The sequence below is a fragment of the Sparus aurata genome, chromosome 20 (genome assembly GCF_900880675.1).
Source record: "Sparus aurata chromosome 20, fSpaAur1.1, whole genome shotgun sequence".
NCBI classification, from domain to species: domain Eukaryota; kingdom Metazoa; phylum Chordata; class Actinopteri; order Spariformes; family Sparidae; genus Sparus; species Sparus aurata.
The window spans coordinates 23,839,817-23,867,496 of record NC_044206.1 but is presented as its reverse complement, the minus strand read 5'-3'; the positions used below and the strand labels follow the sequence as shown (position 1 = coordinate 23,867,496).

Below are 27,680 nucleotides of genomic sequence, written 5' to 3'. Positions count from 1 at the left end.
TTAAAAAGAAAAAGTTTGAAAGTGGTGAAAGGTAAATGCCAAGAAGTGAATCAGTGCTGTGTTCTCTGTAGAGAGCAACAATAAGCAAGGCTGCCAAATTGCTTCTGATGTCACCAGAGAGGAGGCTGTGAAATGTCTGCTCCTGTGCCTTTCAGCAGGGCATTTAAAAACCACCGAGTCGAGTGGACATGGAAGAGTCAGAACTTGCATGTTTATCCAGAGAATCACAAAGTTGCAGGTTCTTTTTCTTCACATCAAGGCTCCAACTTTACAACCTCAATTCTAAAAATGGCGACGCTGAAAAACATCTCATTTTCTCCTGTTTGACGTATCAAAAACATGCAGAGACTAGAATGACCACAGTCAAGTTGCTGTTCCAGAGAATATCATGACGTCACAGTGCATTTAACCTCTGACCTTTTGGATATCAAATACCATGACTTCAGACCTTTCTTAATTAAATTGTAACATCATATTAACTCTTGAGTTATGGCCAAGAATGTGCTCTGTGAGGTCACAATTATGTTGACCTCTGACCACAAACATTCTTATCAGTTCGTCTTTGAGTCATAATGCACATTTTTCCCAAATTTGAAGAAATTCCCTCAATACGTTCTTGAGATAGGGTGTCAGCTTATCCTTGAGTCCAACATTATTTCAAATTTAATTTATTATGTTGACATTCTTCTTCATTAGAAACATCTGGCAGGCCGCAAGCCCCACTAAAACTCCTTTCTTGTGTTTCTATCTATCATATAATCATCTTACTTGTGCCTGAAGTTGTGACGGTTAAGATTTTGTCGAGGAAAATACTGACAGCAGCAAACTCACCACACCGCAGGTCCTGTAATCGATCGACTAAACAAAGTATCATCAACCCATTTCGACACTAATAGACACAGGTAAGCAGCTGTGTCTTTGAGTTTGGTCTCTCCTCTCCCCTGCTCCTCTGTTTTGACATTCACTTAAGCTGGATTTGAAATCATATTCACAACAAAGTGGATCATCTTAATGAATCACAACACCACAGTTAGCTGCACGGCGCCATATGAGCGCACAGACATCTGCTCGGCTGTAGAGCTGGCCAACATCTTCATTAGCATCGGTCTCAGTGTGAGCTAATGTAAAAATGCATGCGTACTCCAAAAGGATACACAAACACACACACACACACACACACACACAGACACACACACATCTTCTGTGAGAGAGCCTGTCGAGTGTTTTTCTCTCCACCGCTGCACTGAGCCAGCCCTGGTCTACCACAGGAAGTGGAGGGTTCTGACATCCCGCCAATGTAAAACAATAGGGAACTGCTTCCATTCAAACCACAGCACACACATTTACTGTCTATACGTACACACTCGGCCGTACACAGCAGGAGCAGGGATGATATGCCGAGACCAAAAATATTCTTTGCGGGGGTATTCTTTTGGTGTCAACAAAAATCCAGCAACAGAGACAAAGAGACGGTTTCACTTCAGTCTGGAACAGTTTAGCTGCATTTTTTACTCCTTCGTGTGAGTTGCAGTAACACTTCATTTTACAGGTCTGCAGATTTAATGGTCAGTAGGTGCTGATTACCAAGTAGCCTTTCTAAAAGTTCTATAAAATTGCCCCCAAAATTCCCACGGAAATAACCTTAAAGTTGATTGAAAAAATGATATAATAATAAAATTCAGCTAGCTTCCAATAAGCAGTTAAGAAATGGGTTATTTCTTTAATACATTTTCAGGAAACTGCTACTGGTTTCAGCTTAACTTCTGCTGATCATGCACATTTTACATTTCTTACTAGTTTCTGTCAAACTTCTGCAGGTCGGTTAACTGAGGTATGGGAAAGGTAGACAGTTGGAAGTTATAATGGCATAATCAGCAGAGGGTACGCAGAAACCAGTTTCCTGGAGATGTATTAAAGATGTACAGGAATTAAAATTGCAACAGATTAACGTATCGATGGTTAAAGAGTAAATCCGCGACTATTTTGATAACTGACTAATCTTTTTACAACTTCTCAAATGTGAGTATTTGCTGCTTTTCATCATTATTTGTCATCGTATACTGAAGATTTAGTGGTTTCTGACTGCTGGACGGACAAAACAAGACGTTTGAAAACTGGCTACAGCATGAAGACAAAATGATTAATGGAGAATATAATCTACAGTCAGATTCATGAATAATGGAAGTTATCATGGTCACGTTGTACATGAAGGATAACAGGACCATGTTTTCCTGTAAGCACTCATGTATATCCATGTTAGCCGTGTAGCTAACATCTCTGTTTAGACACACACATGAATGAGTTGTCACTGACTGTTTTACCTGCAGTAACCGGCCAGAAGACAATCCTGTCAACTCTTTAGTAATATCACTTTGAGGGAGGACAAACTGCACCGGTTATGAGGGCTCCCAACAGAGGGAAGATACTGTTGTGGACCTGTGATGTTGTGAGTCCGTGGGGAAGGTATAAAGCAGGTGTGCTGAGCCGAACAGTAGGAAGGAGAATGAGAAGAGGGAGAGGACGCCAGCCGGGCCAGCAGTTTCACAAGCTGTTAACTGCATTTAGGGACAATGCCCATATCAGCTTTGATTTAATGCGTGTGTCCTACTCTTTTACAAGCAAGAAAAAAGCACAGCCAGCCAACGTGAGAGCAAAGAAAGTGATGTAATGTGTGGGTAGCAGACACTTCTGAATGTTTCTAATGCCTACTGCCATCTGAATAGTCCAATTAAACACAGCACAAACTGAATTTAAAGCACGCTACAAACTGGAGACGTTTGGACAGATTAATAATACATTTCAAGACTTTATGCTCGAGTCTATTTATCAGGATTCTGGACCATTTGCTCAGGGTACCTAGTAAATCAAGGACTGGTTACCTTAAAATGAGAAAATCACATGACAAACCAGAGAAAAAATTTGAACAAAGGACTTTTCTGATATTTTCTCCCAGAGCCACAAGATTTTGTGTAAATCATGTCAGCAATCTAGCACAGTTAGGGGTTAAAACAACAGACAAACAAAGTTAGCAGATAGCTGGTGAACATTAGAGGGACAATTAGTAGCTAATGCCAAACAAATATCGTTGGTAGAGACCGAAAATGGACCTAAGAGAGAAAATATTGGACTTGTGATTGGGTGTCTGAAAACATGATCCCAAATGATTGATAATTTTGCTTTGTAACTGTAAATAATCAACTGCTCAAGTTTATCAACTAAAAAAATGTACTATATAAATACTGTATTCACAACTTATTGCTGCTGCCCCAAAAATCAGTTCGAGCAGGTTTAGGTAGCTTTTATCCCGTTTTATATCATATTTTAAAGGTCTGGATTTTAATAATGGTAACTTCAAATAAATTAAAAGTTTGTTTCCTTTGAACAATTTGATTAAATTTGAGAAAGCACAGTTAAAGCAGTCTGAGCTTCATTATAAGTCGAAAAATAAACACAATCTTTTGAGATATAAAACTTCAAAAAGTATTTATTGCTCTCTTCTGTCTTGAAAGATGAAGACTGATGTTTATTAATATTTACCCACTGATGGGTTATGATAACATTTCCTGCATTCTCATTTATTTTAATCATCTCGTTGTTTTTGAAGAAATCAATTTACTAAACCACCCTGATGGATGCAAGTTAGCAGATACGTTTAAAGAAACTTGTTAATTAGAATTTTTTGGTTTTAATTTTGATGGAGTTCTTTTTAGGGAACATTTTTAGCACTGAAGTTATATTAAAATGCTGTCTGCAATATCAGCTGTTCATAATTTTAGTATAAAAACACTGAGATGAGCCAACCTAATCCCATCAGTCAAACTCTTGTTCAAAATAACTGGAATATGTTGTGCAATACAGGTCATATTGTCTCTGGGAACACACAAGGTGAGGTAATAAAAGGGAACAGAAGCAGCAGCAGTAGTACGAGCTAAAAAAAGGATTGCTTTGGGATTTGTCGTAGCCACTGGATCATCAACAGTTATGTAACAACAGGACGAATGGAGATACCCCTGTAGTGCTCTGGGCATGACTGGGATGTAGGAATATTTCTTCTTTTATTGCATCCGCAGCAAGTAGGCAAATTGGAAGATGCCGCTGATTTAAAGTTTGCTCTCGGCATGTAAAGCAATATGCAGACAGAACAAATGAGCCGTGGACACAACATGGAATTATATACACAGTGCTATTACCTTAGATGTTAAATAAATAGAAGGCAAAGCATGTTGGTGAGTATCAATAATGCAAAATATTTGAGGTAATTTAGAAACTTGCCAGACAACTAGTCAGAGAACACTAAACATCCGGTGAAAGAGACAAAAGTAAAAGATCCATCATGACAATATTTGTTTGTTGGTACATTAAATGTGCATTATCTAGGAATCTTAGTTTAAGACATTCAAAAATGAACAAAAATTGTCACCAGATTGTGAAGAAACAACAGTTCGACGCTCTGTTGAAGAGTTACCTATTGAAGTTTGCATGCTAACCTGCTAGCCCATTAACCACGTTGTACTTCAAGAGGTGACAGTCTGATGTAAAACAAAACCAAAACTCCTCCGGAGCTCTGAGCTCCCAGTGCACAGCTTACTGAACTCACAAGCTAGCAGTAGCTACAGTTAGCAGCAGCAGTTAGCGGTTACTCCGGCGATATGTTCCCCCCCATTTCTTTGGAGTTTGTATTTAACATATTGCACTTTTAAGTGTTTCTTATATGTAAAAACTAAAAGTAATATCAACCAATATATCATTATAAGATTTTCTTCACCGAATTGATGAAAGCACAGTGTTGGCTCGGCTATAAACGCATTTCTAGTGTTTTCGAATGATTCAGCATCGACGTGTATGATGGTGTACTTGCCCCAGGCGTGACCTGTGATCCTCTACATCATAAAAAAGTGAGTGTTTCCTTGGCTTTAAATAACACTTCATCCCCTCCCACCCTCCAGAAAAGCCCAGAGCCTGTGACCCTGGCCAACGAGGTATATGTGGAGGACAGAGAACAGCACGGTGGCGGCGCTGGGCCAGAGAGGTGACGCATATGTGAGTGGCTGAGTGCGTCAGGCTCTGGCTGACAGCACCACGACTCAGCAGTGTCCTGGATGGATGGAGGTGTTATGATGGAGGAAGTAGGGAGAAGTAGAGAATGTGCGTGCATGTAACAGAGAGAAAGAGAGAGAGAGAGAGAAAGAGAAGAGTGATATGCCCTGACTCCTACACTGCCATCCGAGGCTGAGAAAAGCTGTGTCGCAGCACTGAGTGGGTGGGCTTCGTTTACAAATAAAATAAAAATAAAGGCCAGTGAAGGAGAGTCTGGATGAAAAAAAAAAAAAGGGAGGCCGGCTGCATCAAGCATCTCCTACCTTCAGTCTGACACACCACTGGGGTTACATCACAGAGCCGAGAAGTGAAAAGCATGAGGCAAAAATAACCAAACGGAAATGGAAGTGTTAGAGGGCTTTTTGCTTTGGTTGCCTTGAGACTCATGGAGAAAGAAAAGAGGATGAGCAGAGAAATAAAAAGGCCGGCGTGGCTCCCGGTCTGCCTCCAGGCCTTCCACTGAGCAGTGGTGCTTTTATTTCTATACATTTTTAATCCCTGACAATCACACACAGGGGGAGCACAGAAAGTGTGAAAAGCAGACGTCCCACCTGTACCAGCTCATTCCTTCACTCTCACTCTGTCTCTCCAGCACTAATACTAGAATTGAAAAAAATGAAAAGCTCCATCACTTTCAGCTTTTCTTTCAAAATGAATTAATTAAGTAAATCTGGCAACTATTTAAGTCGTTATTTAAAACGTCAGGAAATACAAAGAAATTTGGATTGTAATTTCCTAGAATTTTGGGAGATGGGAGAAGCCCCAGAGGAGGGATCGCTCTACCAGAATAACAGAACAGAACAACAAAATCACAGTTCGTAAACTGCACTGACAGAATATCTGATTTATTATTTCTATAATATATGTAAAGTGTGTGGATCCAGGAGGATGTCTGAGCAGGCAGTGGCATCACCAAGTGGTGCCTGAGTCACATCACCTCCTCTCCACCGCGGTGACCTGGACCCACATATATTCAATTTACAATGAAATACAGCAGAAAAAGCAGCAAATCCTCACAGTTGAGAAGCTTTTCTTTGGCTTTTTCTTTATAAATGTATTCAACTTAGCCTATAACCTACTTAGCATAACCTAAGGTACCTTTAGTGACAAATGTCATATAACATATAATGTATCCCCATTGTGTAAAAGCCAGGATCCTAGAGATGCTATGACATTTAGGCTAACATTAGGAACTCTTTCAATACCAACACCCGCAGTCAGCATAACCCAAGATAGCTTAGCAAACACATTGCTATGGCCTCAAATGAAAACACAGACTACTGCTTGACAATACAAACCAATTTGAAAGCTAAGCAGCCAAATAGGGAACAAATAACAGGTCTGCTAAGTCTCTCTCTCTGGTGAACTGCTGACTTTTCGTCTGGGACGTGTACCTTTAGCCTCTTTCTGGCACAATAACATGTATGTAGCAATGAAGTGCATATTTAAGGTCCCTTTACATAATTCTCCTCATCAATTCAAACATTAAAAAGTCAGCCAGAGTGTTTTCACCCACTCATGTAGGCTAATGTTAGCATAATAGCTAGCTAGCTACAGCTGATGATATCTGAAAGTGACAGTTGTCATTTCAGCTGGCAAAATGGACAGCTGCCAGTTAGAGACCAGAGGCCTGCTTTCGTCTATCACTGTCTGAAACCAGGCACCCACATTGCTTAAAAAATAACAAAAAATAATGAATTTCAAGCGGTACATCTGCCACCATTATCACAGCAAACTGCATATGTTCCCTGCAGGAGCAGAAGTAGCTTGAAGGCTTAGCATCAGTCACTAAGTGTGATGGGGCTACGCTATTGTAACAGTCGGTTGATCATTACTTTTTCTCTCTGATTAATGAATTACCCCATTAGTCACTTCAGGACTGGTTCTAAACATTTTTCGTTTGATCCGTGGTCATTATTCTGGACAGTCATACTGCATCTGCTGTGGAGGAAAACCTGTTTCTGTCGGTTCTGTTGCTTTGTTTTTAGTTAATCTACAAAACTCGCCTCGCTGCACAAGAAGCATCACCTCCAGTTCCCTCTGACCTCTGGCTGTCTGCGGTGAGAGGAGGGGCGTCTTCGACTCCCGCTAAGGGTGCAGATGCCTCTCTCAGCATCGACGAAGAGTGTTTAATGAGAAAAGGTTGGGATCCTGATAAATTCACACAGGGAGGCTCAGGGAAAAACAGCTCCTGCTGCAGTCGGTGCTCGTTCATTATGGGGGAGGATATTTACTGCCTTTCAAATTACTGCCTCTGTGAATGACACACTGAGCTATTACCATACAGCGGCTTAAAGAGGAATACTGCTAAAATTTGATCCTTATTCCTGCTGCTTAGGGGGCTCTCTGTGCTGAGGGGATTTGTAAGCTTCACAACAAAACCAGATATGTGGAGGGAGAAGTTTCTACCACACCCTAATCTCGTCTTTGCCGGCTCCACTGACGGTGAACTAATTCTTAGACGATCATTCAAGGATATTCAAGGAATGCAGAAAATGTTCTCTTCAAAGTCAACAACTCAAAATGCTGAAACCGATGAACAAAAATACCAGACAGTGAGGATGTCTCGCCGCCATTCAATGGGTAACTCTGAAACCATTACATATAATGCCAGCAGTAACAATTATTTGTCTTGTTTACCTCACACAAAGACTTCAAAAGCCCTGTATGATTGGAGGTGAGATTGTCTGTCTCACGTACGCTCAGCTCAGATTAATGCACACAGCCCGTATTTGGACACTGAGTCTGTTTCTAAAGAGTCGCTAGAACGTCTTTAACACTGTGATGTCACGACTATACACTCAACAAACAGTAACCAAGTAACCGATAACTGCTGCCAACTGTAGCTGCCTCTAGCTAATTAGCTTGGTTAGCCATGCAGCAAGCAGGCTGGACTGGGACTTGGACGTCATAGCTTCTGAATGTGTGCCTCTCTTTCTAAAGGAACACAGTGGGCGGGGCCTACTCAGGCCTGTGAGAGCTGAGCAATCATAGTATAGCAGCCTGAGCTTTGTTGAAGGGGAGCCTTAAAGAGACAGGCACTGAGACAGTGTTCAGAAGGAGAGAGAATATAGGTGCGGTGTGCATGTAAACATCTAAAACAGAAGTATGAACCTGTAAAATGATTGACTTGACAATGCCGGTCTATCAAAATGATATCCCATTTTAAAATGTCAAGGTGACTTGAGTTGCATTAAATATAAAAAGCTCAAATTAGCTAATGACATTAGAACAAACAACCCACAGGGGCAGCACTGCAGTTTCAAATTCAGTTCAATTCAGTTCAGTCCATGCTGTAGATTAGTACCACATTTAAAGTCTAAGTCTCTCTCGCAGGTTCACACAGAAGTTAATTTAACTTTACGCGTAATGTCTGCAGGCAGTATGACTAATGCAAATCATTTCGTTGAGTGGCCATTTGCTGGATATTCGTTGTGAAGAGCGATAACTCTGAAAGGAGTTGTGTTTTCATAGACTTCCACCTAATTGAGGGGTTCAGCGAGCGAGTGCCACAAAAATACATCCACAGAAAAACAGCCTTAAAACAACAACAGAACACAAAAGCGACTCCAAAGAGAATACAATCACCGGTTTATCTATTTATATGATGATTTAATGCTCAGTACCCGTTTATTTGGGCCGCAGCCTCAGAGTGCACCTCTCCTTGTGGAAAACCAGCTAAATGCCAAACAAACAAGAGATAAAAAAGCCCGACATACAGTGTCTCCAAAATAGCCAGGAGCACAAAAACACAACCATAAAAAGGGTGTTTGATGCTGGATAGAAAAAGGCCAGCGGCAGACAGGCAAAGTGTCATTTAGTTTCTCTCCTCATTGCAATCGGAGTGCAAAGCTTTCGACCTGTAAGGGGACGAACAATTAGGGAAGAGAAGGAGAAAGAGACGGAGAAACAGGAAGAGAGGTGGCCATAGTAACACAAGAAGCTTAGAGGACGGAGAGAGGTGAAAGAAGAAGACGACGCAGGCCGTCCTTGCTGCCGCGTCCTCTTTCCTGGCGCTCTGTTATTCTTATCCTGAGCTTGCCTTCAGCAATGCAATAATTCATTCTGTTCTCAGTGTCATTGTGACGACAGGAGAGGGAAAAAAACTACACTCACACACAGAGTATACCCACACACCGTCTCAATTGCAATGGAGATGGGCCTACAACTGCAAACAAGCAGGCCTGAATAATGAAATACACATTAAATATAAAACAGACTGGGGGATTGTCGACCCGGCAGTGCCACAGCAGACACTAACAGCTATGCAGGGTGAGAGGAAAGTAGGCTACTGTATGTGGCTGTATGTCTTATATCATTAACATGACAGCTACACCCTTTATTACAGTATATGTGCCATCTTTAGTGTAAAACTAATGTCCTAACCTGAACCGCTGCTGCTGCTACATGATTCATACTGCTATTCCATCAAGCAAAACAACTAGAATTTCATATTTCAGACAATATATCTGTTAAAAATGATAAATTAAAGCAGAAATCGTGTTCAACGAAAAACAAATCGACAGAGCAGCTAAAAGTCTGGGACAAAATTCTGTCAAGTTTTATATAGAAACGACTTTTAATGCAATGAAAACATATTTGCTGAGTACAAAGAACTTGACAATGGGTGAAAAAACAATGTCACAAAGTCCAGGATATGGGTCAGTGTGTGTGTGTGTGTGTGTGAGGCGCAGACGTGTATTGTTATTCACAAATCCATGGAGCTGTTCTGACATCATTTTTTAATGTGCAGCTTTCAGCTGGGCACACACTTCTGTTCGGGTGGAGGTCTCATTGTTTGGTTCTTTCCTTTAGCGCTGCCAGGAGATGTTTGAAATAGTGGAAAGATTTATTTTTGGTTTGATTATATAAATAGTTTTCTCTATCAATTGTTGTATTGTTGGTCTACAAAACATCAGAAAACAGTCCAAAACCCAAACAGTGGACGTCAACATTAACATGAAATACTACAAAATAAAGAAATCAGAAAATGCTGATATTTAAGAACTTAGAACCTGATTTGAATGTTGCATTTTTGTCTGAAAATCACTGTCAAATTAATAGACTATAGAATATAGTTGCTAGATGCTGATCAAGTTTCTGTTTCTGTCCTCGTCTATATCATTTGGGGGAAAATGTGAAAAAGTACAGGTTTGTTTTGTCCAATAAACAGAGATATTCAACTTCTAATAACATAAAATAAAGAAAAAGCAGAATATCCTGATATTCAATAAACTGGAACCTGATATAAATGTTGTATCTTTGATTGCAATGTGACTGAAACGATTAATGAATTGTCAAAACAGCTGCTGATTAAGTTTCCTTCGTTTAATTAGCCAATTAATTGGCTGTTTCAGCTCTATGTGAATGACAAGCTGTGTACAATCACTTCATTAGTACGATCTGTTGCTGCACACAGCCCCCATCTCTGATGATCCATGTTGAGACAAAGAAGCTTTAATTTGGAGTCATGGAATTGAAACATGGAGTCTGGTCTTATTTGACATTCCTGTAGTTTAAAAAGAAAACATGCGTATCTTCATCAGTGACAGTCTTCTACAAACAAAGTTAGACATAGACAAAAAACCACATCTATCCTGTTCTCCATCTATTTGATGATTCTATTCATCATCAATTAACCTGTCAACCTGTGTGTAAGAATCTGAAAAATGCACATCACAAGCTCTCAGACCCAAAGGTAATATCTTCTAATGGATTGTTTTTGTCCTAAATCCAAAAGTTTTCATATTCTAATTATAGAAAACAGAGCAAAGACATAAATCCTCACATTTCAGAAGTTGGAAACACTGATCTTTGGTGATAAATCATCAAGCAATCAGTCGATTATCAAATTTGTACAGTAATACAATTTGACTGACCAGTGATCTCAGCACTAAATGGGATGCAGTTGTTGCAGAGAATCTGTCAGTGCGTACGTGTGACTGATCATCAGACCTGTCAAAGAAGATAAATTCGTCCAGAGGCCTGATAAATGCAGTCCTTCCAGCGAGTGTCAGCAGGAGTTAGAGCTACTGAGAGTGGCAAACATGGCTGCCACAGACTGAGGAGGAGGAGGAGGGGGACACCAGACAGTCAGTCAGACAAGTACAGACTGAGACAGACTGTAGGTTTGAATTCAGAGATGGCACGACAACTGTCACCAAACAGAGACAGCCGGGGAGACGCATTCGGACTCGCAGCTGGCGTGGGTTTGGTCCACGCCTCGCCGCTGTGGTCCTCGTGATTGCATGAACCAATGCCGCCGTTCGCTTATGCAACGTTGTGTTTTGCAGCGTTTTGTCATGCGGTGCGAAGCGACACAATATCCCTCAGTATGCTCAGCTAGCAAGGGCACTTCCTGCTATTCAAAGGCACACAGCGTTGAGCAGCAATAATGAGCCCATCCACATCAAGAGGCACAATGAAAGCCCAGTTTCCCGACTGGCAGAAACAACAGGATGCCGCTGCAGAGGGGCAGGGGGGCTGATAAGTCCTGCATGCATGGCATCAAAAATTTAAATGGGCCACCCTCGTGTTATTTCATATTTCTCACGGCCGAATGCACAATGGAGGGGGCTGTTTTGTTTATGGAGAATTCGGGGTGTGTATATGTGTCAGTGTGTGGTTTGCTAGATATGGATTGGGGTCCTTTGGATGAAAAAAAAAAGAACAAACAGTATACAAATGGAGAGAGAGGAGTTGAGATGGCAAACGTTAACACCTGTAGTAACATGAATAAATTAATGATGAATGGGCGGAATGAGTGGGACTTGACAGAAAAGGGAAGATGAGGGGGTGTAAGAAAAGTAACCACTCCGGAAGGAATGAAAGGAGAGGAGGAACGGCGATGTGAAAAAAGAAGCTGCGATGAAAAAATACGTCGGAGCGTACGGGTTTGATGAAAAGAGATGAAGGAGGAGGAAGAGTGGCGGCCGTGATGAATGGAGAGGACAAAGACGACACCAAGGTGGGAGAACCTGAAAGGGCTTGAGGTGGACACGTTTGCTCGTGAGATGATAAATGGACGCAGGAGGACTGAGGAGGATGGGAGGAAGAGAAGGGGGGGGGATGGAGTGGCGAAGACTCATTAGCCTACGCAGGGCTGGTACATTGAGCCTTCCCTGCTCTACCGTTTTATCTCCCTCTCTTCTCTCTCCTTTTGTTCTCCAGAAATATCTGAGTGGGTGGGAGAGAGAGTAACAGAGTGTGCGAGGAAGAAGGAGAAAGTTACAGTAAGTGAAGTGATGACAGAGTGAGGGGGAGAGAGTGACAGAGGAAGTAGATGACTAGTGAGCAAAGCCTGATATCTTTAGAAAGAGCTCCATACAATACCAATAAGACAGCAGAGTTTAATTACTAAAGCAAGTCTCTGATGTTAGCCAAACCACGATAATAGCAGGGGCCACACAGTGTGACATTTAAGGATATTATTGCATGGTTTCTAGCAGCGTTTTATAGCGGAGGCGTCCCACCTCGCCTGAAATACAGAGGGCTAACGTCAGACGATATTATCACATAATATTAAATATAATAACAGGCTCATTAGGCTTTGAATTGGGCAGTGGAGCTTAATCACACTGCAAAGGCCATGTATTTCATAAGCGTGCTGATCGTGTCAAACAGCATTTATTACCCAAAGATCACGTTTTGGACTGAAATAGTCCAACATGGACTGGAATGGAATTTCTGTTCTTTGTCAGTCTAAACAAGGCGGGAAAGGTATCCTGAAAAGTATCCAGCTGTGTCACGCTGACAAAAGTTGCATCTTACTTTTCTTTATGTTCAGTTTTCTATTCTGTGTCATGACAACTCTGTACTTATGCTCTGGCTAGGTTTAAGCACAAAACCGCTTGGTCAGGGTTCAGAAAAGATCATGTTTATATCCCGTCTATAAAGTAAAGATGTACTGACTTTTCGTTCAACATCTCCAGTTTTTGTCACCACAAACATGGTTGGAAATTGTCAAGTTTCAGCTGCCAACTGCCGACATTTCAACGTGTCGATTGGACGAAAACATCTATCACATTAGAGCTGAATGATTTGTCATTGATTAGCTATCTGATAAATACTTTTAAGACATGTTTCGCGCACAAATGCCAAACATGCCTGAGTTCAAGCTTCTCATTTGAGAGGATTTGCTACGTTTCTTTTGATTCTTGTGATAGTGAAATAAATATATTTGAATTTTGAATTGTTGGTTGGACAAAACAAGACATTTTAAGAAGGAATAAAGGATAACAATGTGCAGGTTTATCTTGAAGCGTTCATTTTCATTTCCACCTTTAGATAACTCTTAATAACTTATAGAACCTGTCTGATGCTTCAAACTTATTTTTAGCAATGATGCTGTGTTGCTATCTCAACAACTTACTCAATGAGTGCGACATCATCACGACAGACAGACCTACAAAAATACATCCAAATCGTAATGAACCTCAGATATCATGTAAATTACGGTTTAAACATCTGATTAAATGAAGAAGAAATCAAAACAAAGCATTTTGTACCAACTTTGAGAACTTTAGATAAAGACTGAATGGATGTATTTAAGTTGTATGTGAGTTTAAACCTTAAAAAAACAGACCCAAAGTTCTCACAAATGTATTCCAAGGTCTAGAAAAAGTTCAAAACTTTGAGTTAAATCTGGTCTGAACATCAAGGTTGGATACCCAGCTCTACAGGGACGAGAGGTGTCGAGATGAAAACAGTGAGAGGTGACATCATTTTGTGGAAACCAATCAGCAGCAGCGAACAGAGATACTTGGGTGTTATTAATAAACTTGAAGACATGAAGAGCGACAGATATTACGTGAAGACCGCGGTGAATCACTACCAGGAGACACTTGATCTTTCATTTCTCTCTCTCATGCAATTTTCTCCACTAATGGCCATCTGTCAGACACCATGGCCACTCTCATCCTCTCACTCCATCATCCATCATTTCAGTATCTATCCATAGTAACACACACACACACACACACACACACCACACTCCTACAGTGTCCCATGCTTAAGGTGTGGCACCATGCCACCAATTGAGTCCACTACCTGGGTCAAGGTGACACCCAGCGCAGCAGCCACAACAAACCAGACGGAGAGAGGGTTTGACACATGCTGCTGAGGCCACGCTAACTACAGACACTCAACACTGCTCTTAAATCACATACTTGAACCCCCCACCTTTAAAAAATGCACATTAAGACGCCTACACAGCAACAAGAGCCGCTCAGACAAACCACCAAAATCCTGAGAAACAATTAACGGCTGAGTCTTGAAGAATAGTGTCTCTTTACAAAGCCAGTTTCCACCACTCCCTACACTCACAACCTCTATATCATCCATCCATCCATCCATCCATCCATCCTCCCGCCCCGATTCATCCGGCTCACCTTTGTCAGTCGAGCGCCTCGTCTGCCCAGGCAATAAAAATCCTGCACCATAGTAAGGGAGATCCTAAACAAAAGGAGGAGATTGTAGGGGCACGGAGAGGAAGAGAAACAACGCGTGGAGCAAAAAAAAAAGGGCAGAGAGGAGAGGACAAAAGATAGACGGAGGGAATAAAAAGGGAAAAGAGAGAGAGAGAGAGGTAAAGAATGGCCCAGACAGGCAGAGAGCTCTCCACAATGTGAGCAGCGAGGGAGGGCGAGCGCCAGGTGTCAGTACGCATACACTCACTGAGCCTCGCATGCACACACACTCTCACACACACACGCTCACAAACACAGGCAGACAGGCAATTCTCTCTCTCTCTCTCTCTCTCGCTCACTCGCTCGCACACTCTCCTCCTCCTCCTCCTCCTCTCCCTCACTGGCAGCAATAACTCTCCCTCATCGTCCTTCTCTCTCCTCTTTCAGCCAGGGCAGAATTCCTTAACTCTTTCAAAGCCACAGATCTCAAAGAGAGATTGCTCTTTCTGCCTCCACTTGGGCGAGGACTGAACGATTAATCAATTCATTAGTCGCCGTTTGAATGGCAACAGTGGTGATCGTGAAGTATGGAAACAGGCGGTAAACTCGGTGCATGAGTTAGCAAATAGTTTCTTTTTTTTAGCGAGGGTCAGGGGAGAAAAATCTATCGTCTTTTGAAATATTATGTCAAGGCTAAGACATTTTAGATCCAATGTTCAACATTAAGATTGCAGTGTTTCCCACACATACTGTTTGCGTGCTCAGGCCACCCAAGTATTTTTATTTTTTTTTCCAACCAATCCTGGCCAAGCTAGCCAAATTCACAAAATTCCATTTGCCATGCTGACCCTGTATACAGGCATATACATGAATTCATGAGATATAACGGCAGTGAGTCCCTTCTTTGGAGTCCAGATCAGGTCTGAAATTGTCTCTTCACCTTGTTTTCTATTTTAGACGTACAGAAAAGCCACTGCTTTAAGTTTACATGCCCTTCTATATGGATAAGGACATCGATGTACACATCTTTAGAGCTCCAGTATCAGAGTGAAATAATACACCAGGGCGCTCACTGCCCATCAGGGAGTGAAGCTGAAACACGCCCTATGTGAAGATTCATTAAATTGTTTTATGTGTTGGGACACAGAGAGGGGGATTCTGGGTAACAGCTGCTCATGGAAGCTTGCAGAGATGCTCACATGATCTTGAAAATCTCAATTACATGTTGAGTGTATCTGCTGTCCTGTGTATCAAACAGGGAAGGATGTCCCTGAGGATTGGTGCTGGGCCAACGTTTAGGCTTACCTCAATAATCAGGACGTTGGCGCTGTGCCTGCTATACTACAATACTCTACTCCAGCATCATGCACCTCTAAAATCCGGATTTAAATGTATTTTATCGTGCAATTTTGCCATAAAATGTTTGGTTTTTTGCTAATGTAAAGGACTAATATGTGTAAGCAAAAGGTATATTTGTTTTTCTGTTAGTTAGCACATCATTTCTAAAGCCTCTTAACAGATTTGAATAAAATCTGGTGGAAAGTTCGGCGATGGGCCAATGAACAAGCAATTACAGTGGTTTTAGGTGCATTTTTAATTATCAAAACAACATTTGGAGGACAGCTCTACCTTGGCAGAGCTGCTGCGAGCACTTTCAGGCTGTAATTCATTTTCTAAATTCATTCTCACATCAAGATTAATTTTCAGGGTCTGATTATTTTTTCTTAGTTTCCCATTTAATCAGTTCAGTGAATGCAACACTGCCCCCGAGTGCACATGAGCAACACATCTGTGCATGATCAAGGTAGCAGTTGCAACAATTAGGCGATTAGTCCATCAGTCAACCAAAAGAAGATAAGAGGACTGTTTTGATGACGCATTTTGCGTTCAGGCCATTTTTCAAGCAAAAACATTGGTTGGCTCCAGCTTCTTACATGTGAGGATTTGCTGCTTTCCCTTGTTGTTTACGGTGGCCAATGAAGAGTCTTTGGGTTTTGGACTGTTGGTTGGTCAATACAAGTAATCTGAAAGCCTTATTAATTGTGAAATTATTAATCAATCAGTTAATCAATAATAGAGAGTCGTTAGTTGGAGTCCTACTTTAACGGCTAAAGAAAAGCAGGTGTTTAAGGCATCAGGTACCACACCAAGCTGTGTAAACTAATCTAAGAAAAAAATGCCAATATTCTTAATCTTCTTTTGAATAGTTTACTGAATAGCTTTGGGTTTTGGATAAGGTTCAGGTTACTTTATTGACTCCCATAGTAGAAACTTGTCTTGGATTAAGGGAACTGCAGCCTCAAACCACACATTACAGTAAAAACACAAGAGATAAAAACAACCGAGCAAGTTAATCCCAGTGTTGCACACTATTAAATACTTACAAAGGTAAGAATATTTACCGTAGAGCTGCAATGATCAATTAGTTGTCAACTATTTGTGAGCAATTTTTCCGGGTAAAATCTCTGATCCCAGCTTTTTAAATGTGAATATGTTTTGGTTTCGTTACTCCTCAAGGACAGTAAACTGGATATCTTTGGGTTGTGGACAAAACAAGACATTTTAGGACGTAATCCTGGACCAGGAAACACTGATCAACATATTATTGACCAAACAACTAATTAATCAATCCAGAAAATAGACATCAACATTGAAATTGTGATGGGTATCTTCGGTATTTTCTAACATTTAACAGACCAAACAACTTGTATGCTTCATTGAAAAATTCAGTAATGTAAAACCATGTTGCCAGATCCGAATAGATAAATTCTGATTACATTTTATGTTCCCAACCAATGTTATGTTCCCAAAGTTGTCTCCTTTTCCAACAGGACACAAATCGAGCCATCGCTCACAGCAAATACATGCATTAATGATTTACCAGCGATCAGATGTTGAAGGCTGATCACTTTCCATGACCATAAAACACCGCCAACAATATCCCTGCTCAGTTGCCACCAAAGAAAGGACACCATATCTAGGTCACAGTAACACCAACTGCTAAATATCAGTCACACTTCAGCCGTGAACACCCTGTAATCAAGCTGTCAGCATTAAGCAGAGGGTTGACTCAGATCCAGAAGGAAGTATCAGATGGAAGGATGCAACAAACTCTGACATCACAATCAAAGTCTGATTTTTGTTCAAGCTCCAGTCTGGAGTGTGAAGTGTAAGGAAATGAACAAGAGGAAAGGGCCATAGAGGGACAGCAGGAAAGTGAGTAGACTAAGAGGTAAGGGAAGGGAAGCGGACACATTGAGACGGAGTGAGACTTCCCACTATTGACGTTGTGATCAGAGAGTGGAGGAGAGGTTAGACCAACGCTTCTCTTACCCACGCATCGTTCTGCCCACTCCCTAACGCTAGAACTGGAATATACAGCTCCCGTTTTACAAAAGAGCTGCATGGGAGGGCCGCAGCCACAGACTCTACATTTAAATGTCACACACGGCAAGTGAAATTACTCGGAACGATACGAGAACAGCCGTCAAACCACCGGCGGTGTTGTGTATCGGTGGGATCCTCGAGACCCCCGCTGTGGGCAGTGTTGCAGCTGATGGAACAAGCCTCACGTGTGCTGTGCTGATTTTTATACACGCATCAGGCCTTTAGTACAGATTTATGACGGCAATCACACAGGAACTGCTGAACGCAGGAGGCAGACTGGTGGCTCGGCAAACTGAGACATGATTCACGCCATCTTCACACATCAGAGTGCGCTATAGCAAAAAAAAGCATAAGAGGATGTGCTTCAGTGTGATTATTGCGACGATGGTGATACAAAAGGAACAATGTGCAGCTGAGTACCATTGGCAGCAGTGAGTAGCAGCTATTACAGCAAAGAAAGCACTTGACGGGATTTAGTTTTTTTATTCGGCACTTGAATAAGCTGTCTGCTGTCTGTAAAGGACAGCATGTACATGTGCAAGTGAAACACTGAAGGAAAACTAATATAAATGGGCCTTTTTCACAGCACATTTTGACTTGTCATTGCAGGAAAAGCTCAGGTGTTACTGATTACAGTAGTGATGGCTGGCATCCAAGTAAGCCATAAAAGTGAGCCAGAATGGACAACAACAGGAAGCTGAAACTAAGGTGGCAAGATGAATTCAGTCTTCATTAATCTCTATCAAAACATCATATTTTGTACTACATATTTCTTGGGGGGAGGGATGCTGTTGAAGCTGTTCTGGAGACCCAGCACTTTATTATACCACTTTTACACCACATTACCATCTATAGGGTTTTTAAAAGCAGGTAAACTCGCTACAAAAAGGCGACTGACTTTCTCCTTTCTCATCTCCAGGAGACGGGTTTGCCTTTCTGTTTTGTTCAGGGTGTTTTTCGCTACACTACATCCAGAGGACGTTAAAGCTTGTTTTGAAAAGCTTCAATCATTCTGAATCGGACACATTTTCTATTCGGGAGCCGATGATGAAACTAGTCAGGAGCAAGACATCTCACGTCTACTTCATCTCTGTTGAAAGCTGCAAATGCACAATACCAGTGGTTACTTTTTTTAATATCTTTGACTTCAGACTCCTGGCACCGACTGAATGGTGCTCGAGCGCTGCTTGAACACACACAGATTGAAAAGTAATTTAACAAGATTATCAAGCCAGCAGCCTTAACTTCAAGGCGCGTTGTCACGTCGCAAACCTGAAAACTGCGAAAATTATTGTGTCCACCCAGATATTGTGATTCTACACAGCCGATAAGATCGACTACTGCAGAGTCATTTGACCCGGGATTAAAAGTTGATTGTCCTTATTAACATTAAAGACTTATCAACTGTGAAAATAGCCCCAAGTTGCCCCAAGGTGAAGTCTTGACATTTCTTGTTTTGTCCAAAAAACATTTCAACACCAAAACATATGCAAATTTAAAATACTATATAATGGAGAAAAGAAGGATCTGAGAGCTGTAAACAATTACTTTTTAAGAAATTAAGTCAAAAATCTCTTCTTTGCACATTTATGACAATAAACTGAATATCTTTGGGTTGTTGTCAAGACAAGAGTTTGAGAAATACTGATCATTTTATAAACCAAACAACTACTAAATCGATTAAGAAAATACATACATTAATTGGCAATGAAAAGAATTGTTAGATGCAGCTCAGGAGAAACTTGACATCATGTTTCAGCTTTAACACCATTGATTTGGGATTTTACAACAAGTCCTTTGTCTCCCGTTACAATCATTACAGCCAAGTGGACGACATAACCATCTCTACAACCTAACTACTGCTGCATAAACACTCTTGATTTCTTTTTATTGACTCCAAAAAAGAAGTTATATGTGCTGCTATTCGTATAAATTCTCCATGAGTTTGTAGCATCTAGATTTTTACCATCTCAAGTGGTCAGGGTGATGAAACACAACTCTCCTCTCAACCAGCAGTTGATTGTTATTACTGTGAACTGGCCTTGTACCACAAGGGCACGGAGTACAAGGTTTATCACAGATTTTGTAGAGATGATGTAGAGTTGTTGAGATGTGTTTTTCTTTGGAAAAAGCCAAAGAACCGCTGTTGTAGTGAACTCTACAGACAGGCACCAGAAATTAAAAACCCTACATTTATTATTCGTGATAATTATTCAACCCTAAAAGAGGATTTAGAGTCAAGTTACTCTTTAATATCATGATACTGATTTGCCACAATCATGACTCTCAGAAAGGACCGTAGAGGAGGTTTCAGCTGGTCACATTCTTGAGCCTGAAGGACTTAAAGGAGGTAATTCTGTCGAGACACACGGGTGGCCTTGACCAGGGCGGTATGTGCATCAAGTGGTGCCACTGAACCATAATGATGGGCCCATAAGTGCCTCCCACACTCGCCGAGATAGGAGAGTGCCTCGCTGACACTTGGGTCGGCCGTCTCTAAGCCGTCAGCCCTCTCGACTCTCCGTCTGAATTGTCTTTGACCTTCAGCACACTTTCCTTTTGCTACAGCTTTGTTGCCATGGTTGCCTGGTGACAAGGCCACAGGTGCCCGGTGATGAGGTTGGCAGCTTCGGGGTCCATTTGCCCACCTAACCGACACTGGTTATATTGTTTCTGACCCTTCGAGAGGAGCAACTTCTTCTTTTCTTTTGTTGGTTTGAGGAGATGGACGATGAGGCTATAGGCAAGGAAGTGATGAGGTGTTCCTGCTGATGACCACTCGTGAAACCTTTATAGACCGGCTGCACACTGAGTTGTCCAACAGACCTTATAAATGATAATGAGCTTTCAACAGAGACGGGGGAAATATACAAGGCAATCCTCAGAGGAAAGAGACTAAGTGAAGAGCGGAAAATAAGACCTTTCTGACAGTTCCTTTAACACTTTATATCTCAAAATCTGATGAGGAAAACAAATTATACCACAATAAATGTTGGCCATGTGTTTCTGAAAACCAGACATGTAAAAACTTGACATTTCCTCTGACGTCATGCTACAAAAGGATGAGCAGCTGAGGGCCACTTTTAAGGTAAAATACATGTTTGTAACCAATCAGCCTCCGTTAGCATCCAACCAATACCTAGTAAACACTGTTTAATTTCATCCAGTCTGTTTCACCTCCAGGCTTAAAAAAAAACAAAAAATGTCATTTTTACAGTAGTATCATGGTAGACAATGAAATGGTGATGTTAGTTAGGAAGTGGTTAAATGCTAATGTTTGCTAACTGAAGCTAACGGGTTTTCCAATGTGTTGTTTTACCCTGAAAAGTGTTCCGATGTTCAACAAATGTTGAATTTGTCAAATTTTCCATGTGTCATGCTATCAAACGTTGACACACAGTCTTGAACAGTGGTCTCTGGCCTGGCTACCAGTATTAACACTGATGTCATCGCCTCTTGCTCCCGACAGGAAAGTCAACTCGTATACATTTCATGTGAAGGTGATATGACACATGTTGTTAGAAATATCAATATCTGAAGAAGAAAAAAAAACAACTACATGACGTGTTGCAGTGAAGCTCGGGGAGGTTTTAGCCATGATGTGGTTGTCCTTAGTAACCAAAGGTCAAAGCCCCTCTTGAAAGGAGTCCAAACATATTGATTCATGGATTCATTGTCTGCTTTGCGGTCTGCAGTCTGAGTTTATACAGCATCTTATTGTTCACATTCAGCAGGGAATTAAGACATACAGAGATTGCTAATGCACAGCATGTGATAAAAAGGCATTTACAGATTAATCTACGCTCTACAGGAGCATAACATTAACAAATCTGAGCCGAATACAAATCAAGTAGAGCTCAAATGATCAGGCAATCAACAGAAAATGTAACTGTTACTAATTGGAGGGCTGCAACTAATGCTTGTTTTCTTTCTCGACAAATCTGATGATTATTCTGGTGTTTGGTCTATAAAATGTCGGAAAATGGCGAAAAATCAATCAGCATTTCCCAAAGCACCAAGATGACGTCTTCAAACGTCTTTGTTTTGTTCACAACCCAAAGATATTCAGTATGATGTCATAGAGAAAAAAAATCACAAGAACAATCAGAAAATTTTATGTTTTTTAATTACTCAATCCAATTGGTGATGTTGCTCTAACTTATTGATAATTGATTAATCATTTAAGTAATTTTTAGAATATTTTCTGGGTTTAGTTCATCCATTGTGAGGAGTTGCTGCTTTTTTCCATTTACTGTGAATTTTAATTGAATTTCTTTGCTCTTCTTGAGTTGCTGGTTGTACAAAAAGGCTTTTGCAGAGACCACTCTGGGCTCTAGGAAATCTGATGGGTATTTTTCACATTTTTCTGACAGTTTTTAGATCAAACAATTAATCACTTAATCAAGAAATTATTTGGAAGAATGGTGACTAACAAGAAAAATTGTTAGTTGGAGCCCTTAAACTGAGCATAAATCATTTCTGACAACACCAAAAATAGATATTTGGATCTATAAACACATCTTGCAATCTAGTGATTGCAGGGCTAGATATGATATCCCTCTGCAGGAGCACAACGTTCCCACATGTCCACTGAAATCCCTCCGTTCATTCATGTTTTTTCATCTCTGGGTTCATTAATACAGGACGGAAGAGGACATTCTGTGGAGCAGTAGGTGCCAATCTGTCGCTCTGTGGAGATCAGCCAGACTCAGCTCGTGTTAAGCTGCTGCCGCTGCTCCTTCTGCAGCCTCTTGCATCGATCTGATAGGTGGAATGATTAATTTCTGCGCAGTAAACGCAGTCACTAATGTCGCTGAATATCCCACAGCTTGCTTTGAATGTAAGTAGCAATATATATGTAAATGTGCAACATCTGCATATACATGTTCTTTCATTGCATTTATTAGATTCTAAAGTGCGCTGACTACCAAACGGACAAAATAATTTATAAACACATAAGCAAAAATAATATATATGATGGTGCGAGTGTGGTGCGTAAATGGACCACTAACTAGATCTGGATGTAACTACATCTGTTTACATCCGAGTCTCCCGGGATACTGCTCATAAATTCAGTCCACATTTACATAATAATAGATTTTCCATAGACAAACACTGACTAATTGTTTTTCAAAGAATTCTTAAAACAATGTGAATGTATTTGTCTTTAAATTCACTGAATCACACCATGTAATTATTTTAAAAAAGATCATGCTTCACAGTTAAATCACCAAATACCAGCATAAGCAGTTTAAAAACATGCTGGAACCAACGATGCAATATGAGGACCAAGGTTATCTTTCTAACCTTTCACCTTTCTGATATAAGAGAATGTTTATAGGATATATATTTTATCTTTACGGTTCCTGTGCCATCTCTAACACTTGATTTTTAATTTTCTTTGTACAAAACAAAAAGGGTTCACAGTATTTTCTGCAACAAGCAATCAACCACAGAGTTCACACATACATGAACATGTCCTGTGTACATGAAGGTTCATCGTCTCGATCTTGTCTGGAAATTAAATGTTTTGTTTTAAAAAACTGATATTGAAAACATGGTGCATTCTCAATCATGGAAAGTCTAACAGTAACTTAAGCACATCATTAATGATAAGTTTACTACCTACATGCTTAATATAGACCAATATGCTTTACACTACTTGCACTGAGTATCTAAAACTTACAGTTGTAAGATCTGATTTTATAAGAATTTATCTGCTTATCTGCAGTTTAAGATTGACAATAATTACACTGACTGCATTGAGCCTGGCAGTTGTGTCACTCCACGTGCCTCCGAGCTCAAAGCTTGTTTGCTGATCTGATGATCTCTAATTAGATTTCTCCACCACTGTGGAAAATGAGCCATCAATTAGAGTGCTGTGATTAGGGGGACCAATTTGATTCCTGTCAAGCACCTGCTGCCGTAAGACTCGTCGAGTGATGGGAAACGTTCTGAGTGACGGAAGGAACATAGCTGCTTCTCTGTTCCTGTAAGGCAAAAATAAGTGTGTTCCCAGTATTTCTAATTGACCTTTGTCACATTTTATAGATTTTCATTTATAATATGCAGCTTCTGCCACTAGGGTGCTCTCTATTGAAACAAAGAAACAGATGTTTGTCGATTATGCTCTGATCAAGAACTGTTTACCGAGGGGACTTACTTTTTAGCTTTTGGATTGAAAAAGTGGATCTATCTTCACTACCTCGATGGCTGGTCGCTAACGTTAGCTTATGGCGAGTGTACTGTCAAGCAATCTGGCTGTTTGAGGCATAAGAAATGAAACAAACATAAATGCTCATTCTTGATGTATATACCAATTTAACAACCACCCCTACTGATGGAAATCTATCAAATGTCAGGCAGATAAGTTAATGTTTTAAAGTTTTAATCGCATTAAGTTCGTCAACCTTCTCATCCTGACAGTAGCAACAGGCAACCTATTCTATCTTTAACTGAGGAATTATTCGTCAGACTAATGGACAATGAAGATAATCGTGACTTGCAGCCCTAATTTCTCTTCCCGGTGTGAGCATGTGGGAATGTGTGTAAACTACATCTGGTCTGCTCGACTCAGGCCCATCCCTCAGTGCTTATTAGTCATGCACCAGCTCCCTGTCCAGCACCCCAACCTTTTAACCCCATTTCTCATTTTCCAATCAGCCAGTGCCATAAACTGTAATTGCAGTGTCAGGCGGTTGACTTTGTTTCAAGTCTAGACACAATGATGGGGAGTAAGACGAAGATGGCAGTCACAATTTTACCAATAACACCACAAAAATGAAACAAACGCCTCCTCAGTGCTTCTTTTTTCGAGGCACAATGTAATATCTGAGACCAAGAGGGGACACTTTCCTTCTCATTCACATTTTGGCTTTCCAGATGGGCGTAGTGGTACATGAAACCGCCACGGGCAGCAGTAACAGTGCGCTGCTGTGTCTCAAAGAAAGCCTTACATGCAAACACAAGTTGAAGCCTGTGTCTTAACAAAAAAGACTGAATCTGATCTCTCAACACTGCTGCTGCTGTGACTGCAAGACATTTGTCCTTCTTGTTTAAACAGCATGAATCTCAGGGTGTGAGATTACACTACACTCTCAAGTGAGCATTCACTAACAGATCTTAAGAGGCGTCTGATGAATCGCAGAGTGGTTGGACTGAGAAGAATGGAAGCGAGTTACAGACTGACTCAACTATTAATGACAGTGTCTGAGAACAAAACACAGCACATTTTCCCGATATAAATAAAGCATAAGGCTCAGTGAGATCTGCATGACTTGTGGCTGCTGGAAATTTGATAGGAGCAAATAAGAGAGAATCTAGATGCTGAGCTACAGCGTTACTACATGGCTCAAAATGAGCAATTTAATATTGTAATTTAGTATTCATCCCACTAATAATCAGAATAATAATACCTCATAATACCTCAAAAATCAGAAGAAACCAATCCAACAGATACATTTTTTGGTGTTTCCCACACATATACTTTACTTGGGCAGTCCACCAAGATATATCAACAGCTGTCCAAGTATATTCGGCGATCCATTTCAGCTTTTTATGCTACCTTTTTTCAGTCCAAAAGAACAGCACCATTCCCGATCACTTAACTAGTGGACAGTCCACCCTCGCTCCTTCCCTAACGTCTACTGGCGATCATACGGGCTCCTATTGAATTAAGGCCTCCTTATGCAGTTGTTTTGTTTGAATGTGTTGCGCTGTCTTTCCCTGGATGTTTTTTTATTATTATTATTTTTGAACTTTGATCAGCTTCATAATGAGCTTCCTCTACAAATGGCTCATCTGCTGTTATGACCACAGAAACCCAGGTAAAAAAATCCTCCCAGGAAGATATGCAACTTTATAACCTAACAGGGAATAAAGAATATAGAATGAGAAGTTTGATTTTCTCCACGTGCGTCCATGTTGCAATGATGATGCAGGATGACAGTTGCAAAAAAACTGTCCAATCAATGAGCTGTCAGTCCTATGACGTAAAGATTACAACTTAGCATCAATGTAAAAAAAAAACCAGACCAGAGCTAAAAGGCAACAATAGATCTGGTTTGTCTTTGGATCGAACCTGATGAACCAAACACAAAAGGTGTGAGAAAATTTCTCATAAGACAAATCAGTGCCTCAGTGCCTCAGCCTATTATATTAGCCGGACAAAACAGGCTACCCAATGTAATTTCCTGAGATAAAAAACCCTATTCCCTGAGTGTGTCACAGCAGAGATTTATGCACTTGAGCATCGTCACAATCAGAGCAGCTAATCTGTGTTATTCAATTTTAAAAATGCCATTCACCAGCTTAGCAACTCGGGGCACAAACAATTTCTCCAGCACAGATCAAGGGACAGCTGGCTCATCTGTTGTCTTCAGATTAGCGGGTAAATTCCCCCTTCAGAGCGCTGGCATTCCTGAAGAGAGACGCTCACTCGAAACTGCATCAAACACAGCCGACGATCATCATATCTCCCAATCTCACATTTGAACCACGGACCAATCTAACAGCTGGCGCATCCACACATGGGGCAGTTTTTAAGAGTCCTCTCTTTGAGCCAAGTGGGATGTGGCTTTCTAGCGCTCCCTGTCTGTCAGTAGCTGATAAGTCAGGGTTGCTACTGCAGAAGTGATCCTCCAGATGTCCTTGGAGAGAAGCAAATAGAAAACATGTCTTTGTACAAACACAGTGTTGACTGCTGTCAACAACTTAAAAACTCATTTTTTGAGGAGGCGTTTTTTTTTTTTCAAGGGTGTTTCTCTGTTTGCTTCCTGTCTTTGTGTTTGGATATATTTATAAATGTTTTATTCTTGTTTGTGCTTTGTGTTTTCTTTTTGTCAGTACCGATGTTGTTGTAAAGCACCTCTTAATCTGAGGTTCTATATAAATAACGTTGTAACAATATTTCTGAGTTTCATCCTCAGATAAGGCTGCAGCTTGTGATTATTTTCATTATCTATTAATCTGTCGATCACCGTCTAAATTGATTGATTAGTTGTCTGGTCTATGAAATGTCAGAATATGATAAAAAAAATTCCCATTAAAATGTCCACAGTGAAGCCCAAAATTTGGGCTGAGACAATCAATTAATCTGGCAATTATTTATTGTTTTCCAAAGCCTGCGATGACACCCTAAAGTGCCTTGCTTTGTCCACAACTCAGGATATTAAGTTTACCATCATAGGCCAGAGAAGAAACTGGAAAATATTCAACATGAGAAGTTGAAATGAGAGAGTTTGGATGTGTCAGCAGTGGGTAGCAGTGTGTGTGTACGTGTGACGAACTGTGGGATACAGACATTTCAGTGCAGCAGCCACTTTGTCATTTGCACAGAGGAGTGGATATCCTGCAAAGTGACTGCAACAGATATCAAAACACTGGAGGTTACTCCGGTCGTGCTCTACTGCTCGCTCTCCTCCCCACCTCACATATAAATACACAACCACACTGACAGCAGAGGGGAGGTCGGTTCTGTCAGTGGCCGTGAAGTCTTGCAGTAAAACATGACCCAATGAGTGTGGATTATTCAGAAGATCCAATCTCTATATACTGTATGTAACGTTTGTGGCATGAATATAATTAAAAACAGTACATAATAGTGATAATTTCAGATTACAGAAAGGGGAATGTGTGAAAATCTTCTGAAATGTTGTGGTGTTGTGGTACTGTAATGTTTTGACCTTCAGAGCCACCGAAAGGACGAGTAGATAATTGTGGATCACAATAAAAAACACTAACAATAAGTGGATGATCACCTAGAGTTTTCTTTTATATAAAATTAAAGAA

General features: G+C 40.7%; 1 protein-coding gene across 8 annotated transcripts in view; it reads right to left on the bottom strand.

Annotated features, from left to right (window-relative positions):
• tanc2b (tetratricopeptide repeat, ankyrin repeat and coiled-coil containing 2b) overlaps positions 1–27,680 on the bottom strand; it is a 157,975-nt gene that overhangs the window by 85,060 nt on the left and 45,235 nt on the right. The window contains exon 1 of one of the 8 annotated variants that reach the window (XM_030399501.1): positions 14,487–14,848. The exons of the other annotated variants lie outside the window; for them this stretch is intronic. The gene's annotated coding sequence lies outside the window, so the exon portion shown is untranslated. Of the gene's footprint in view, positions 1–14,486; positions 14,849–27,680 lie in introns of those variants that run through there. 8 annotated transcript variants of the gene reach the window in all.